At 43.1% G+C, this 18455-nt stretch overlaps 1 long non-coding RNA gene across 6 annotated transcripts in view; it reads right to left on the bottom strand.

Moving 5' to 3' along the window:
* Window positions 1-18455, bottom strand: part of LOC123616659 (uncharacterized) — a 409877-nt gene that overhangs the window by 26733 nt on the left and 364689 nt on the right. The window contains exon 6 of one of the 6 annotated variants that reach the window (XR_012506481.1): window positions 941-1002. The exons of the other annotated variants lie outside the window; for them this stretch is intronic. This is a non-coding gene — a long non-coding RNA (uncharacterized LOC123616659). The remainder of the gene's footprint in view (window positions 1-940; window positions 1003-18455) is intronic. 6 annotated transcript variants of the gene reach the window in all.

The following is an 18455-nucleotide window of genomic DNA, read 5'->3' as shown; positions in this document are numbered from 1 at the left end:
ATGCAGATGAAATAATGCCATTTCTGTGATTAAACACTTTTCAGTAGTTCCTCATTTCCTCCAGATGTCATTCACTGTACCCTTCATGATCTAGCCCTGGAACGGAATTTCCCCCCAGCTTCCAGCTTAGTACTTTATCATTCAGCAAGACCAAATTGCTCATAGCTCCCCCTACACCACATTTCTGTAACTTTGATTAATTATACTGAGCTCTCTACTGAAATACTTTCCCCCGACACTTGTCTTTGCCTAACTCACTTTCAAACTTTTGATTCCAAATTCTGTATTACTTCCCTTAGAGTGACTTTCCAGAATGACTTATTCTTTGTGTTTTCATATATCCTATACACATCTCCACTAAAAGGGCCATGGTCAAGACAACCAATGAACTCTATTTTGCGAAATCCAGCAATCAATTATCCATTAGCATTTTCCTTAAACGCTTACATTCTGCAGCCTTTGGAAAAAATGACCACCTCTCCTTTTTTGAAATCCCTTCTCTCAGTTTCTGTGACATCAGTCTTTTATTTTTCCTCTGATGCTGCTCAGCTGCTCTTGTAAGTCGTTCCTCCACTGCCTGCGGTGTGGATGCTGGAATGCCTCAGAGCTCCGTCTTCAGCCCTCCTCTCTTCTGTCTCTAAGTCTCTGTCTGAGCAGTATGATCACAACGTTGAGATACCACATCTATTTTAACGCCTCCCATGTTGACCTCTCCCCTGAGCTTCAGACCTGGATATTTAATTACCATCTCAAGCTTAACAAGTTCCAAAAAGCACTCTTGATTCATGATCTCCTTCCTTCTCCAGTCTTGCCTGTTTAAGTTAGTGGCTCAGCCCCAAACCTAGGGGCCATCTCTGGGCATTCCACTTCTCTTACTCTTCTCTCTACCACTTTCCATTACCTCCACCACTACCCACCAGTCCTAGTCACCATCTCTCACCTGCTGTGGCCTCCTGACTGTCTCCTTCTTTCCATCTTGGCCCCTCCTGTCCATTCTCTGCCCTGCATAAAGTTAAATCATACATTTTAAGTTGTATCAAACCCTCCAATAGCTTCCAATTATACTTAATATAAAAAACAGAGCTCCTTAATCATGACCTGCAAAACCCCGGTGCTCAGACCCCTTCCTCTGCCCTTGATCAACCTCATTTGCTAAACTCTAACCACACTAGCCTTCTCTCTGTTCCTTCCCCCCCTCTTTCCATAACTGCCTCCACGTTTGTGTTCCTTCTTTCCGATCATTATATCCCTGTCCTAACCACTCTTTGTAAAAGATCTCAACTCTCTACCTCCATTCACCTTCTATTCAGTTATCACTTTTTTGGGGATCTATATAGCACCATTCTCTGAAATAATCACATCTCTAATCATATTTGTATGTTTTTCATAAGATCTATGTGAGCAAGGACCTTATCTGTCTTGTCACTGCTGTACCCTCAGGACCTAGTACAGTGCCTGGAACATCATGGACGTATGTACTTTCCACTCTGACCCTTCCCATGATAGATGGTGAGAGCTGGTGAGAGCTTCTTGAAGCCACTCCAGTGACTGAGCACAATGCCTGGTGTACGAGGGTTGCTAAAATGTTAACTAAATGAATAAATGAATGAGTGAATAAATATACCAACTTAATATTTTCACTTATTATTTAGAGAAAGAAAATTGGGAGTTGACACCAGCACTATGTTTATCTATGGTATATGATATAGAAATATGCCCTACTTGACTATGAGTTAGCTATATAGTTCTTATTCCAGCGTGGGGATTTAATCACATTCAACTCATCCCTTTATTGTCTGTTGCAAACCTTGTCTGAATTAGAAAAGCTCTGCAGGCAGAGGGATAGCGAGACGTCTGGTTTGGGAGGGGTAAGTCTTGCCTTGACAACTCTGGGACCCAGAGTGGCCAATAACATAGACACCATCCTCACAGAAGGCTGAGCTAAATCCATGCCTCCCAGGATGCCACGCCTTGCAACTTCACTGAAGTTACCCACTTGTGAGTCTAATGAAACAGTTACATTTTCATTTGTTTTCCCCTGGTTGATGCTTTTTAGTCTAAAGACCAACCATGAATAACCATTGTGGTGGTTCCACACCCGCCAGAGAGGTTATCCAAGGAGATGTACTTTGGAGAAAAAGAAGTAATTTGGCACTGAGGTCCATCTCTGCGATAGGGAAAAAGCAGTAGAAGCACATGGAAGAGTTGCCAGGAAAACCCTATTTTCCATAATCAACTAGTTGACCAAGAGTTTGGCTTGGGTTTACTAGAGCACTCGAATTTCACAACAAGAATTTGTTTCCTAATTAGTCTGAAAGGGGAAGAAAGAGAATCATTTTCAGAGCCCTTGGTGAGTCTTCCAACCACACCATGCCTGCTTATGAACTTGAGTGACGCGATTTCATCATTTTGTGGATTTCGCCCAGTTGGAAGGAGGCAAGGTCACGTAGGGGAAAGCCTCAGTGTGTGGGTGTGAGCGAGGTGCTAAGCAGCACCTCCTTGAGTAGTCTTCTCTGCCCTGAGCAAAGGCAACTCTGATCTTCCAGCTCCAGTTCCAGAAGCCCTGGGGTCACCCCTGGCTCCTCTCTTTTTCTCATAGTCTTTATCTCATCCATCAGCTCTACCTTTCAGTACATCACACAAATCCAACCACTTCTCCTCTCTCAGACAGCCACCACTCATGTCTAAGCTACCCTCCTGCCTTACCTGGATTGTTGCAAAATCCTTCTACACATTCGCTATGCTCTTAGCAGCTAGACTGCTCTCCTTCTTCTTAGAACCTTCCAGTGGTTTCAATCGTTCAAAATAAAAGCCCACATCTTTACAAAGGTCTACAAGGCCCTATCTGTTCGGGCCCCTGTAAGCTCTTTGATCTCATCTCCTACTAGTCTCTTGCTCATTCACTCCACTCCAGCCACTCTGTTCCTCTGTTCTTCAAATGGACCAGTTATATTCCTACCTCAGGGCCTTAGCACTTACTATTTATTTCTGCCCGAAATACTCTTCCCCAGGTGTCACCCCGGCTCATTCATTCATCTCCTTTATGTCTTTTCAAAGCCTCTGCCTCTGTGAGACCCTTCCTATTGGATGGGGACAAACACACCTATTTTCCTACCAATACTCCCCATCCCCTTTCTGTGCTTTTTCCCCCACGGCACTCCTTTTCACCTGGCATATATATCCAATTTATCTCTCCCCGAAGATTGTTGATTTCCGCAAAGGCATGGGTTCTGTTTCTTTTGATTCTAGACCCTCCACACCCAGAACACTGGAAAGAGAAGAGGCACCTGATAACTACTTAATAACAGATACATCCTCTGAGGATTGAATGGAATAACGTATGTAGTGTACATGGCAAGTGGAAGGCGTTCAACAAATATTCATTTCTACCCTCATCCCCTCTCATATGGATTGCAATGTCTGCTATAGTGTTTGTTTAGAATGGCATATCACTATGGAAACATAAATTCCCAAAGGAATTTGTCTTAATTAATAGATGGGTGATTTATGGCATTACATTTAAAATCAAAAGTCATCCCAAACATATTTTGAACAAAGGACCTACCCATATAATTTTATATATAATCTAGGCTGCATGAGGGATAGCAGTGACAAATAATACACTAAAAGCTCAAATATCGAGACTTAGAGCAGAAAACTTATGGGTAATTCTCACCTTACATGGTAAGAAGGAAAATACTTGGGTTCAAATCCCAGCCTACCTCTGATTAGCTGTGTTCCTTGGGCAGGAAATGTTAGATTCTCAGAGCCTCAGCTTTTTCATCTAGAAGATGGGAGTCTGAGAGTCCCCTTCTTGATGTGTTTTAGCAATTACAGAAATATTTACTGATGGAAAACAATAAAAGTCAGTTTCCACTAACCAAAAGTCTTGTCCTGATCCTATGGTTTTCTTCAGCTATGGACAATAATGAAAGGGAAGGACGGTGACCTGGGAGAAGGCTTGCCCTGCGTGTGCCATTCCCTCCCTCCATAGTAAAAACGCCTGCCATGTGTTGAGAGCTTCCTCTTGACCAGATGCTCATTCTCTTTTGATATCTTGTCTATAGCTACTCTTGTCAAGATGCAGAAGCCAAGAGCCAGAATGGCTAAGTCCCCTAACCAATATCATACAGACAGTAATTGGCTGAGCCCAGTCTCCAGACGCTGCGCCCCGAGCCTGTCCACTACACTGCCCAGTGCCGAGCGTGGGAGCTGGAACCATCTAGCGCCCTAACCTATGAACACTGCATAGATTATCCCATCACTGGTAAACCCAGGGGATCATTTAAATGTAAAAGAACCTATGTAAGCTCAGGTTCTAGACACATGGTTTTTATATGACATAGTTATTATGCACAACTGTAATCATAAACTCTAGCCTCCACAGAGCAAAGTACAGTTTCAGGGTGCTTCCACAGCCATCTCTTCTAGTTCTCACAATGACTGTTCAAGGCGGTTCTGATCCCGCTCCTTTCACAGCTGAGTGGACTGGGGCTCAGAGGGAGTCAGTGTCTTGCCAACCAGCACACCGATGCAAACGGTAACTTTGCTTCTTGAGAGCCTGCCCTGGGCCATAGACTCTGATGCGCACAATACTTGCATTATCTCTTTTAATCTTCACAACGCCCTTGTGATGTAGGTAATACTGTGTTTCACATATTTCATAGCAGGAAAATGAAGCCTAACTTTCTCCGGGTTGCACAACTGCTGAGAGACGGAGCCAAGATGAACACTAGACCCGAGCCTGCCCTCTGGCCCACTTTGCTGCCCCATGTGGTACAGCAGGCGCATCTCATTCCCATGAGAAAGGGAGAGCCCATTTCTCACGTTCTGACTCTACAAGCAGCAGAGGCTTGGAAACCCGGGGACTAGTCTCAAGTACTGCACTCCTTGAGGTTTTTCCTCTTAGTTGAATCTTTCATTTGAAAATTTCTTGAATATCACCTGGCCTTTAGTAACTTGGGGTGGAATTTCTCTAAGTGATGTTTCTTAAAATAAATGGCTAATTCACACTCCTCTAATCCATCTCATATCACGATGACAAACTCACCTCCCTAAATACGGTTTTCACTGTCACTTTCTAGTTCAAGACAGTGAATGGTCCCCGATTTCCTACGATGTGAAATCTAACTTCCTAACCTGGCTTCACCTAACCATCTCCATGTATCACCACCTCTTCCTCAGTAGGCTCCTCCTTCCCCCCAAGAATAAACTCTCCTCTTCCTGCTTTAAACCAGTGACTCCCAGGGACCAGTGGCACTAAGAAAGCAAAAGTCTGGGCAACCCACAAACTTATTTCTTCCACGTATGGAACCCGAAGAAACAGTGGCTTTACAGTCTCATGATTATCTCACAAAATAAAGAAAAAAAATCAAAGGCAAACACTAAAGGACAAATAATCAAATCGAAATAAAGACCTGTCAGAAGGAAAGATAGCTGGATACATATGTATATAATAGATACATATAAAATGGTAATTATAGTATAATGGCCAGATTTATATGTTCTATAATACACACCAGTATATGGATGTTAAAATATTGTTCTTTCTCTCCATTTTGAGATGGGTTGATGAGTATTTCATCAGTGATAAGTGTCTGCCAGAACATAATTTGGTCTCCTATTCCAGTGATACTCAGGATTCAAGAGCATCCTGAGTACATCTTATATTATTTCTTCATTTTCCAGCCTCTCTTTTTAGCTAAATAAGGTTCTCGAGAGCAGAGACCACATCGTGCGCCTCCTCTGCATCTCCCACTATCGGGACAACAAGGCCAGGGCCACTCAGAGGAGAGAGGACAATATACGTGAGTTCACAGATAATCAAAACAACCTGAAATGCTGTAGGCAGTGCATCTGCCTCTTGGGGGGGAGTGAGAACAACCCGCCCCACCCAGTATTAGCTTTCTGGAATGCAGCGTTTCAGCCTGACCTTTCAGTGACCTCCCACTTCACAGAGCCTATAGGTCACCTGAAGCCCCCTTCCCTTATCTTCCTGGTAAATCATGTCACTCATTCTTCCCACCACCCTCTCGGGGAGGGCAGGAGAGGCTGTCTGAAACGAGACATATCAGAGCAAGAAAATACTTTAACCACAATAATCGGTTTGTGTTCTCTGACAGAGTAAGCATGTAGATTTTCCAGCCAGCCTTCAGTCTGTGTCTCTGCATGGTGAGGGAGGTATTCAGAGAAAAAACAAAACACAGTGTAAGGTTCTTGGCCGTGTGTGGAAACCCACAAAATATCCTGGTCCAGTTAAACGTTTAATGAGGCCACCCTGGAAAAGCTGTTGTCTTCGGTTGTCATCAGTGTTTTCCCCACATCAGTGCCTTTGTTTAGGGGTCACGATGCCTGGAAACACCTTGACCACTCACCCTTTCCTGCATCATCTTTACACTCTGATACTACACGTTTGGTTAATGGGTCACCTCTCACAGAGCTCTCCTCCTCAACTCTCGCCTTGTTCCTCTGGCTGACCATCCACTGTCCCTAGTGCCTTTGACAAACATCGAATTCAACCTCCAAAACAACCCAGTGAGATAGGTTTTGTCATCTTCATGTTACAGATAAGTAAACTGGGCCTCAGAGAAGTAAAGTGACTTGCCCAGCACAACACAGCGATGACGAGATACGACTGGGATTCAAAACCTGATCTCCCTGACTCCAAATGGTCTGTCTTTTAATGTCGCCCACCATGTTGTACCAGGTGGCTAGTTAGTTTTCAGATATCAGAAGATTCCAGTCTGAAAAAGAAATGAGCAAATAACCCTCCATCACCTAGCCGACAGCCAATGTAAAGCCAAGAGAGATTAGAGGACCTGCCAGTGAAAAATGCTCCACGAGGGACCCTTGTCTTTAAAACTGGTTCCCACAGGACCTGGTTCAGACTGATTAGGAGGCTAAATTATGGATGGCAATAAAGCAGTTCAGTTAAGCCAGATCTATGTTCGTCCTTATTCTACCAACCTCATAGGAGAGTGGCTGTGCCAATTAAAAGAAAGACCATGGGTAAAAGGAGGACACAGCTCAGTGCCTGACCCGTGGCTAGAGCTTACTACATAGTCATTTAATCTCACTGCCATTCAGATCACGGTCCCTCACACAGAACTGCATATATTTGCTCTCTTCTCTCCTTTAGATGCCATGTTGATATTACCTCGATCCCAATAAAATAATAGCTAACTGATTGCCTGGAAAGGTAGAAACCAGGACAGGCTTCCATCCATGGTAGGGTCACGAGAGGATCCAGGAGGTTATGTGTGTCATCTGCTCTAAACCACCTCAGGACCACGTTGTCACCTAAGCTGAGAAAGGTCTGCAGTCTCCAGTAGAGATGGTCTGTTACAAGTTCCCTACAGAAAGCATTTGTTCCCATTATGGGGTGAGTCAGGAGGCAGCCCCAGAACTGAGAAGATACAGGTCTACCTGGGATTTATGGTTTGGCGTTCTCTCATCTTTTAGTCAGAAAGCAAACTGACTCACTTTTTCCTCCCACATAAATTGCCTTCGTTCTCTTTCTATTAGGAAGCCTGACTTTGTCAGGTAATGAGATTTGAAATGTCTGTCTGTTTCCCATGAAGCCTCGTGAAAGACAGTGTCATTCCCACGGAACCAAACAAGCAGGGAACTTAGAGACCTAGTTGGTGAAGATGGCCTCGATGGGACAGTTCAAATAAATAAAGTCCTTGCGCCTCATTTTAAGACTGTTCTCTCCTCTTACTTCTGTGATAGAGCACTATTCACGCCCAGGGGCCATGACATTTACTGATTCCTCCAAGTCACTGATAGAACTGCATCCTTCAATGTGAGAAGCAGCATGGTCCAGAAAGCAGAATTACAGGAGTATTGATGGGGGAAAAGAAGCTGCTACTGCCTAGAGATGAGGGAAAATGATCAGGCATGTCATGAAGAAAATGTGGAATCTGGGGCTTGAGAGCAAGTCACAGCTCAGTTCTCCAGCAGTTACATAACCTTGGGCAAACTGCTTGACTCTCCAGAGCTGGGTTTGGGAATCTTGTTCTGTAAAAATGTATAGGATAATCCCTACGAAAAAAAATTTTATGTGTGCTCTCATATATATATTGTGAAATCAAATAAAAACTCAGCAACTCAAACACATCAGCCTGTGTTACCGAAGTAAACTGCTATTTCAAAACAGAGTTTATGGCAGGAATCTGCTCAATTAGCAGAGAGCAGTTGTTTCGCATTGGAAGCTTCTGGTTAAAAAAACAGTTGGCAGGGAGCAGGTGGCATAATCGAACAGGATACTGGTAGACCAGTTTAGAAGACAACACTCAGCCATAGTTAACAATACTGTACTGTATATTTGAAAATGGTGAAGAGACTAGGTTTTTAAAAGTTCTCACAAGAAAAAAAATTCATGGCCACGGGAGGTGTTGGATATTAACTAAACTTAATGTGATGATCCTTTTGTAATGTACACATGTATCAAGTCATTATGTTGTATATCTTAAACTAATAAAAATGTTCTATGTCAACTGCATCGCAATAAAACTGGAGTGGGAGAAAGACTAGCACACCCAGAGTTTCTTCTTTTGATTGGTATGCTTCTATTTTGATGGGGGTGGGGGAAGTTATGTGTGGTGAATTTTCATACGATAAGAGAGCAAATAAAAGGGAGGCTTATTTTTCACAGTTTAAGCCATTGTCGTTTCTTGGTTAGTGCTCTATCCCATTTGACGATAACAAACTATTTTTGTTTGTTCATTTGTTTTTCATCCCTCTGGAATAAAAGGATATTATACTGGCATGGTAAAGAGGGACTTCATGTTTATTCTCTTAAAAGTGCTAACTACCCTGAGTATAGGATTATAATCGAATAGTTTTAATACATTTCTAGGGAGCCTAGAGAAAAACTTCCAATAACAGGAAATAATAGATGACAGCAATGAACACATCAATGCAGACGTTCTGTTTACATGTTAGTGTTACCATAATGTTAAAGCAAAATGTATTGATCACTGAACTCTGTCCCTAGCAAAGGATAGAGACGGGGCATGAGATAGCTTTCCCGAGAACCCTGGGGACAGGGCTAAAGGAGAATTACCCCCGCCACCTCCAAAGGGCCTTTGTAGTTTTATCATACCATCTTATTTGATCTTCACCACAATTTGGAGAGGAAGGCAACTCAACTTAATGAGATGGAAACTGAGTCACAGGGAAGTTGCCATCTGCCCACCTTCACCCAGCCAACAAGTAGCAGTCCCAGGACTAGGCTCTGGTTTCATCCCACTCCATCCTCCACACTGGGAAGCAGAGAGGGAACAAAGTATCTACTGGTTGCCTATATAAGACCCAGAGACTACTCTCAAGGGTAATTATGTAGCAAACATAGAGGAAGGATAATGTGGCTATCACATTTAGGAAAGAGGTAATGTTACAGAACAACCTCTCCCACCTGCCCCCAAATATACAGAAATTCTAAAGAACTATAGGGATTTATAAATCTATGCCCTTACCCAGTTACTGCCGGATAACCTTACGATGAAGTTGCTACTCTCGGTTCCCACCCCCCCTGCCCAGTTCTTCAAATCACAGAGTTCTAGACAGAGAAAAAACTTCAAATTTCAGAAGCAAGGATAGCATTAAACATAGACTCATGCATTGTATGGGTTTGCAATGACTTTGAACAAAATCATTTTAAGTAATGTGTAGGGTGTTTGTTCAAGTGGATAGAATCTAATGTTTTGCTCAGTGCTATCATTTTAAGTTAGAAGAGAAAGAAACACAAAAGAGACCAGAATAATAAACCCTACATCTAATAATAACATTCAAGTCCAGCATGTTTCATTAAATAAGCTAGATAAATTTGATATAATGGCTGAAAATGATTACAAGTGGAGTCTATTAGGGATAAAATTATGAGACTCTCAATGCATGCCTTTATTCTTCCAAGATGGTTGGCAGATTCGCTCTGGGCCAAGCACTGGGTGTGTCCACAAGAACATGTCACTGCCCAACAGAGGAGCCAAGACGTGCAAAACACATCTGTAGACTTGTAAACTAGACAGAGAGTTCTGCAACCAGAATGGTCCTCCCTGATGAGGAACTGAGTTCCCACCTTTTAGAGGAGAAGAAATAGGAGGCCTACAGTGGGTAAATGCGATGCTCAATGTCCCTCAGCTCCTCAGTGCAGAGAGCGGACTAGACTCTGGATATTCAGATTCTCGCTGACTACCCTGTACACTAGACCATGTATCATATTTTCTTTTTACACTTACCTCCATTCTCAAAGTCTTATATAGTGATTCTGTAATGCTTTCATGATCCCAAAAAATTTTAATGATGTCTTTAATTATTATTTTTTATCTTTTATTTATTTTCATTTTTGGGGGGAGGTAATTGGGCTTATTTATTTATTTACAAGGGAGGCACTGGGGATTGAACCCGGGACCTCGTGGATGCTAAGCACGCACTCTACCACTGGGCTATACCCTCCCTGCAAGAAAGAATTTTTTAATGAAAGAAAAATATACTACAGGAAGCACATCAAAGGCGGGCAGCCTAGGCTGTGGAGTGTTCAGGAAGGAGATGAGTTCAGGTGGAGAGAGTAGAGATAGGGAGAGACGGTAGTGGAGATGGCATCTAGGGGGAAGCACCGGAGTCACCGGTGGGAACATGGTGGAGCGAAGACAGTAGGACCAGGGTATGTAGAACATGCTATGGACCTTTGCAGAAGGATGGAGACTGGGGATCTCTGAGGGATGACTCAGTCCCCTTTGTGTCTCACTATGTCTGCTCTACTGTGGATGTTTAATATTCTGGGAGGGAGGGAGGGACAGAGGAAGAGAGGCAGGAAATAAACGGCGAAAATGTGAGAATAAGGGAAGCTGAAACCACATTGTGAAGATTTTGCATTGTCAGTTCTGGGAATTTGGACTTAATTTATGGCATTAAATGAACTCACTAAAGGCTTTTGATCAGGGAAGCTACTTGATTTGGCTTATATTTTAAAAGAGCATTATAGCAGCAATTAAAAAAAGATGAACTGGAAAGTGAAAAGACTGGAAATTGGAGGTTTGAGATTTCCAGAATTTCTCATACAGTTGTTTCTTATCTCTTTAATTTTGATACTCTGGTTAAAGTTTCCAACACTGAATTAGCAAACTGTTTTGAACGTAGGTGCTTGAAAGATAACTTGAATTGGTCTTTTTCCTGAATGTTTTATAAGCCCTGAGTTTGCAAAATGTATTAGAATTAGCTTAACTGATTATATTTAAGTCTGAATCAAAATGGGATTTCAGTGCTGCAGTTTTTTAAAATTAGTTATAAAATAAGCTACAAGGATATATACTGTACAACATGGGGAATATAGACAATATTTTATAAATAGAATATTAACTTTAAAAATTGTAAATCACTATACAGTACACCTGTAACTTATATAATATTGTACAGCAACTATACTTCAATAAAAAATAAGTAGGAATTGATACTGTAAGCCTTGTTTTACCAAGTTGCCATTTTTAACAAAAATATAGTTTAAATAAAACTATTAAATTACAAATATGATTAAAAGCTCATAGCCCTTACGATAAAACCATCTTGAAATATTTTAAAAGCTCACAGGATGCTATTATCAAAATACAATTTGTGTAATTAAAAAAAAAGTCTTTGTGCACAGAAGTCTAAAAAAACATGCTTTTCCAACCAAACTAACGAACATGGACAACTTAACAGCAGACAAGTTCTCACTCTAGTCAGTGACCTGCAATTCTGCTGTCCATCTTTCTGGACATCAGAGTTCCCATGGAATGAGGTCTTCAGAGACAAAATCCCCATAAAGGCAGCCCTACAAATGACCAGTGGAGTGAGGAATTACATAATGCCTGGTCTCTGCTTCAGTTAGCAGGACGGGGGACGATACGCAAGAAGCAGAGATGAAACCCCAGGCTCTTGGAGGCTAGGCTGTAAAGCTCTGAAGTTGAGAAGAATAGAGAATGGCCTGACCGGGGGATGGTAAATAAGGTGGAGTAAAAATCTCACGAAATAATTAAGTAACAGAAAAGGAAGGAGCAGACAAAAGCGAACTGGTGAGAGACAGATCTATAGAAATTACCAAATCAACCATGTGGCCTTTAGAATGAAGGGATCATTCATGTACTGCAAAAGATTAAGTGAATCTGCAAGAGCCAAAACCCCGCACTTCTCTGGGAGGAGGATTCAAAGCTGCACAAGGATTCAACTAGCACACAGACAAATATCCGGTGACACTACCGGGAATTCAAAGATGCCCTTTGCCTGGAGTCCAGTGCATTGGGAGAATATGGCTTAGGAAATTTTAGGGACAAGAGACACAATAGCAACCCTATAAATATAAAAAGGCAAGTTGATGGTGAAGATCTTACAGGAGGGAAAACACACCTGAACTAACATGAGTCCTGGGAACTTAAATTGTCCAGTAAGGTTACATGACTTCATATCACCTCACTGAACTTCTTCAAAAAACTGACTCTTCATAGTGACTGGAGAAGTTTTGCATGTGGTGCTCCCCAGCCGAGAGGAATAACATGTTACAGGACATTTCTCACCCCCTCTTTTTTCATTCCATTTTCTCCTTCGACTTACTAGGACTTACTGGGAACGTTTGCTACATTCATGTGACTCCACAGAAGCGAGGGCACCGCCCACCTCAGGACCCCACATCTTCTTTCCAGGCGCCCTGAACTTCTGAAGGGAGGCTAGTCATGTACCAGGTTCACTGGGAGATACAACAGAAATGAGATGAAGAAAGTAAAACACATGTGTGCACACACACGGACACACACACACACACACACACACACACACAAAAGCAGTGTAAAAATCCATTTATGAACCTGAAGGATTTTGAGTCTCCTTGTTTTGAGGATTCTGAGAGTATCTCTTGAGAAAACTCACATTAAAGATACACTGCCAAGGCAAGTGACTAATTATTTTGGAACACAATGAATATAAACAGTGAGGCTGGAGTTCAGGCTTAGGAAAGAGAGAAGAGGTTCATTTCTAACATCAGGAGCAGGCAAAGTAACTCAGCAGAAAATGAAAACAAGAAACCGTAATGACTACACTTAGAAGAGGCAACCCATGATGACACATCTGGAGAGGAGCCATCAGATGACGTGAATAAAAAGTTCTGTCAAGATGACGCTAACTGGTCAATGAGTTTGTATTTGGAAAGGATTTAAAGTTAGAGGATTAAGAAAAACCCAGTTTCTGCTGTGGCCAAGGGCATTGCTATGTTGGTGGGGATTACGTTTACCCCCGCTTGTCTCTCTGTGCCGCGCCATCGGTGGGAAGCACGGGGTACAAGTTCATCATTGACATGATCATTTTCTTGGAGCAGATGGGCATGGGAAGGGGTGAGGGGGATAAGGAGTCCATTCTCAGGTTTCTCCCCAGCCCTCTCAGTATGGTGTCCCTCTCAGTTCAGTCATCAACAAGATGAGCAGACACGTCACATTTGGGAAAGGCACAGAGGTTAAATGGCCTGCTGCCATCTGTCCCCGCTGGGGTTGAGCAACACCGAAAGTATTTCCCTAGGCAGGGCAGTGAATTCTCTCCTCTGACACGGTGATGGCTGCTCTCCCACCTGGGTCAAATCCTCACTCCAGGTCCTTTCATACTGACATCCTTAAAGGAAGGACTCCACAGCCCAGAGATAGTAATAAACCAGGAGGGAAACCGGGCAGCATGTTAAAGGGGGAAAAAGGTATTTTTCCAAAGACATGTTTAGACTGATAGACAAAAGGACCACCCAGCCTCCCACACTGCTGGGCATCCAGTGCTGGGCTGATGGCTCATGTCAAACTCAGAGAGGAGACAGGTTGAGGTCTGAGCAACGAGAGCCTTCGAACAACCAGCTGACTGCTAGTCTCTCCCTCTGAAATTCCGTTCCTGCGTACCCAGCCTTTATGGTCCAATATTACCCATCCTTCAGGGCTTAACTCAAGTCCTGCCTCCTGCAGGAAGCCTTCCTAGCTTTACACAGCCCTATCTCCTCTCAGTTCCTATGAGCTGTACTTCTCTTGCAACCTATGCAGCATCTCCACTAAACCCAGTTGTGTTCAAGAGCTCGGATCTGGAGCCAAACTGCCTGGGTTCATAATCTTACCTACGTGTTGCAGTTTCATTCTTTGTAAAAGAGGATAATAACAGAGCCTATGTCACTGGGCTACTGTGAAGACAAAGGGAAATAACCTTCTTAAAGTGCCCTTCATACAGTGGGAGCTCTACAGGGGCTTCCAGTGACGAGGACTGTTACTAGCGGCATACAGCCATGCATCTCAGCCACCTCCGACAGACAGGAGCTCCTGGAGGTCACAATCTGTGCTTGATTCATTTTGTCCCACACTAAGTATAACCCAGTGCTCAGGATACAATGACATGCGTATGTCTTGGGCAGCAGGGAGGGGAGGCAGGCAAGACCAGGCAGCCAGGGCTGAGGGAACTGGCCGCTCTCTAGACTGGCCTCTGCCGAAGCTGCCTGGGGTTCAAGGAACAGATTTCAGTGGACTGGCCAAATTCAGACAAGTGTCACCATGAAGGGGGCTTAATTCACTAGAAAGAGTGCGGCAGTGAGAGACTCACACCTTTAGGAAGAGAGACTCGGTGTAAGACAGAACTAAGCCATTTTGGACCTGCTTATTTCAGGTCAACACAGCAGTATGTGTTTGCGGGACCTGGAAGGCCAGTAGTATCTGGAGCAACGTGACAGAGCAGACTGAGGTCTGGGGACCAGAAAGATACAGATCAAAATCCTGCCTCTACCTCTGGCTAGTTACGTGACCTTGGGCCAGCGGGTGAGCTCTTCTGCAAAATGGGAACAAGCACACCTAACGTTCAGGACTGGTGGAAGGATTCGCGCTAAGTAGCCAGTCTGATGTCGGACTCACAACAGTGCTCTGCCACTGGCTTTAATTCTTGTTCTTGTTCTGCTTGGCAGGGCAGAGAGTAGCCTGTGAGCATAAGATTCAACTCCAAGTCCCAGGGGTAGTGGGCCTGTCACAAGCTGGGATGGTGCTAGACTGGCCGAGGTTGGCCCAGTAACTAACGCTGGCGGGGATGGAGACGGCAGAAACGGGGCCTTCACTCACACCTTCCATCTTAACATCACTGCATGCAAACTGACCGTCCACCCATTCCATGACCCGTTCCCAAAGAACAGCTCCACCTTCAATCCTGGAGATGCCCAATCAGAAAACATAATCCTGGGGTGCTTTTTTGAAAGCAGGTTAAGCTGGGGGTGGGGGCAAGGACAGGGCAGGAATAGGAAGGCCAGTTAAAGAGTGAGTCAAGATACTTGGGGGAAGGAGAGAGCATGGAGTTGAAGTGGTGTAATTCCACAGCAGCTCTGCTGGAAAATAAGAAAAATCACTCAATGCTCTTTGCCAAACAGCTGCTTTGACTGATTTTTTGAAAAGCATGAACCAGCCAAGCTGTCCAGTGGTCAGACCTGCACAGCCAAAGCCACAGAATGTGCTGCTCTAAGAAATAAAGGCTGGCTTAAGCAAGCAAGTTTAAGAGGCCAAAGAATGGCATCAAGAATTGTAAAGAGAAAGAAGGAAGAAATAAGAATAAGCAGGTTTTCCCAAGTTTTTTTTCCTATCTATATATTACTGGAGGAACCCCAAGTTCCTTAAGATTTATGTCAAGATGATAATGAATAGCCACAAACAAGGTGGGACCCCGAAGACCACACAAGAATTAGAAGTCTTCCAGCAAGCAGATTGCACAGAGCTGGGACTATTTAGAGGTTCTCAGAGCCAGTGATTTAAATATATTATCCTTTTATTTTAGGTGTTAGTAGCCGAAGGGTTTCTGGGATTTTTCTCTGCACTTTTTGTTTTAAAAAGACAGGGAACCATGAAAGAAATTAGCCAAAGACAAAAGGATAGTTTATGGCTGCCTCCTGGTTTTGTTTTTTTTTTTTTTCTTCTAAGTTACTCGTAAGCCTTCGCCTGTACATTAAAAGACATCCTCATTTTGAACTGGTTGCTAAGAACTGAAACTGAAAAGCGAGGCCTAGTTGGGAAGAGAAGCCTTGAGGGGCAGGCAGGATGGTCCGCAGACAGCAATTGACCAAATTAGAGCTGTCTCCTCATTCATCTGCCGGGCCCGGAGGCCTTCGTATGCCCTGGCTTCTTCCTCTGATTGCATATCCCAGAGAAAAGTTTAAAATATATATCAATTTTACTTTTATCAAAGCACCTCATGTTCACATTTTAAAAATCAAACACTACTAAAAGGTCTATAATGAGAACCTGCACTCCCCTGGCCTACCCGACGGTCTGGCCCCAGGCAACAACTTAAAACACTTAAATTGTTTCTTCTGGCATCTCTCACCACATCTCTCATCCTGCAGTCCTAGAGCTTTTCTTCTTGATTTCTCTTTGAAGCTATGATTTATTAATTTCCTGGCATTTTAGTTGATGATTTAGCTCTCTCATGTCACCCCATCTCTCCTTGCCTCCCGATACAGATATTGTTTCAGTTGCCCATTTGGGGATAACTAATCACCCCAAAATTAATGGCTTAAGGAAATAAGGATTTGTTATTTTTCGTGATGCTCTGCATCAGTGGGGTGGTTCTTCTGCTGGTCTCACGTGGCTTCATTTGAGACCACATTCAGCCGGCGGACTGGCTGGGAGCTACACTCCGCGGGGCTTTCGCTCAGAGCTCCTTTGCACTCCTGCACATGCTTTCCTTGGGCTTCCTCAGAACATGGCCGTCTCAAGGAAGCATTCCAGGAGGAAGCACTCCAAAAGCTTGAACACGGAAGCTACACTGTCTCTTCAAGTCCAGCCTTCCAGGGCTTCAGCATTCACTTCTGCCAGTGGGTGGGTCCCTGTAAGTGACCAGGCCAGCCTGCACCCTAGGAGAGGAGGAACCACCTCCACCTCTGGGTGAGAAGACTGGCAGAGTCTCATTGCAGAAGGCATGCAGGATGGGAGATACTTGGAAATAAGTTACCACAGCTCTGTCTAACTCTGTTTAAACAATAGCAGTATTTAAAGTTATTGTTTCAATATTGTACCAGGCAGAGCCAAATTCAGCAGTTATAATTCCATTTTGTACAACGTATTTACTCTACCTACAGTTAATGATTGCCTGGTTTTTATGTTTGCTTTTGTCATGAGTGGTCTCCAGTGTGCCCATCCTTAGTTTTTTGTTTTTTGGTTTTTTCCATGAGATCAATTGTATGTTTACCTTTCAAATGTAACAGACTGCCAGGAAACCTTCTCTCCCAGAGTTTCTGTCTTCCATTCCCCCTCCTGTGATCTGAGCTGGCTTCTCTCTAGATACGCTGCACAGCTGTCATCTCCTGACTTTGCTTCACCACTTTTGCCCTGTGTTGGGTTTTCCTTCCTGAATGCTTCTCTGTTGTTTGTTTTTTTTTTTTAACTCCTTTATTTTTCTCATCTCCAACAGCTTGTTAATAAAGGTGGGGGAGGAATAAATAATTGAGTCCTTCTTTTCCAACCATCCTTAATCTCCAGAATTAAAAAAAAAAAATCTCTGGGGACATCGGGCACACAAAATTGCAATTATGGTTTCACAACAGTAAGTTTTCATAAGGCTGAAAAAGAGTAGGGGTAGTTTCATGAGGTAATTTCAGGGGGCTCTAATGAGTGCAGATTTTTAAAGAATATGTATAAAATGGGGAAACAATGGAGGTGACCAACTGGCTAGGAAATAATGATTAGATCTACGTGTTTCTTGTGGTAAGTGTGAAGGACAGCTAAAAGTGCTTACTTAATTTCTGTAAGATTCAAGATACAAGTACTGTATCTAATGGCATAATTTTTATGTGAAAATATATAATGGTATAATTATAAGAAAATATAACATGGCACAGCAAAGGAAACCATAAACAAAATGAAAAGACAGCTTATGGAATGGGAGAAAATATTTGCAAATGATGTGACTGACAAAGGCTTAATTTCTAGAACATACAGACAGCTCATACAACTCAGTGACAAAAAAACAAACAGACCAGCCCCAAAATGGGCAGAAGACCTAAACAAGCAATTCTCCAAGGAAGACATACAAATGATCAACAGGCACATGAAAAAATGCTCAGTATCACTAATTATCAGAGAAATGCAAATCAAAACTATGATGAGGTATCACCTCACACCAGTCAGAATGGCCGTCATTCAAAAATTCACAAATAATAAATGCCGGAGAGGTGGTAGAGAAAAGGGAACCCTCCTCTACTGTTGATGGGAATGTAATTTGGCACAACCATTATGGAAAACAGTATGGAGATGCCTTAAAAAACTAAAAACAGACTTACCATATGATCCAGCAGTCCTACTCCTGGGCATACGTCTGGAAAAAACTCTAGCTCAAAAAGATATATGCACCCCAATGTTGATAGCAGCAGTATTTACAATAGCCAAGACATGGAAACAACCTAAATGTCCATCAACAGATGACTGGCTAAAGAAGTT

This window comes from Camelus bactrianus, chromosome 4 (assembly GCF_048773025.1).
Source record: "Camelus bactrianus isolate YW-2024 breed Bactrian camel chromosome 4, ASM4877302v1, whole genome shotgun sequence".
NCBI classification, from domain to species: Eukaryota; Metazoa; Chordata; class Mammalia; order Artiodactyla; family Camelidae; genus Camelus; species Camelus bactrianus.
Note: the sequence above shows the minus strand (reverse complement) of the source record. Positions and strands in the feature narration are given on the sequence as shown.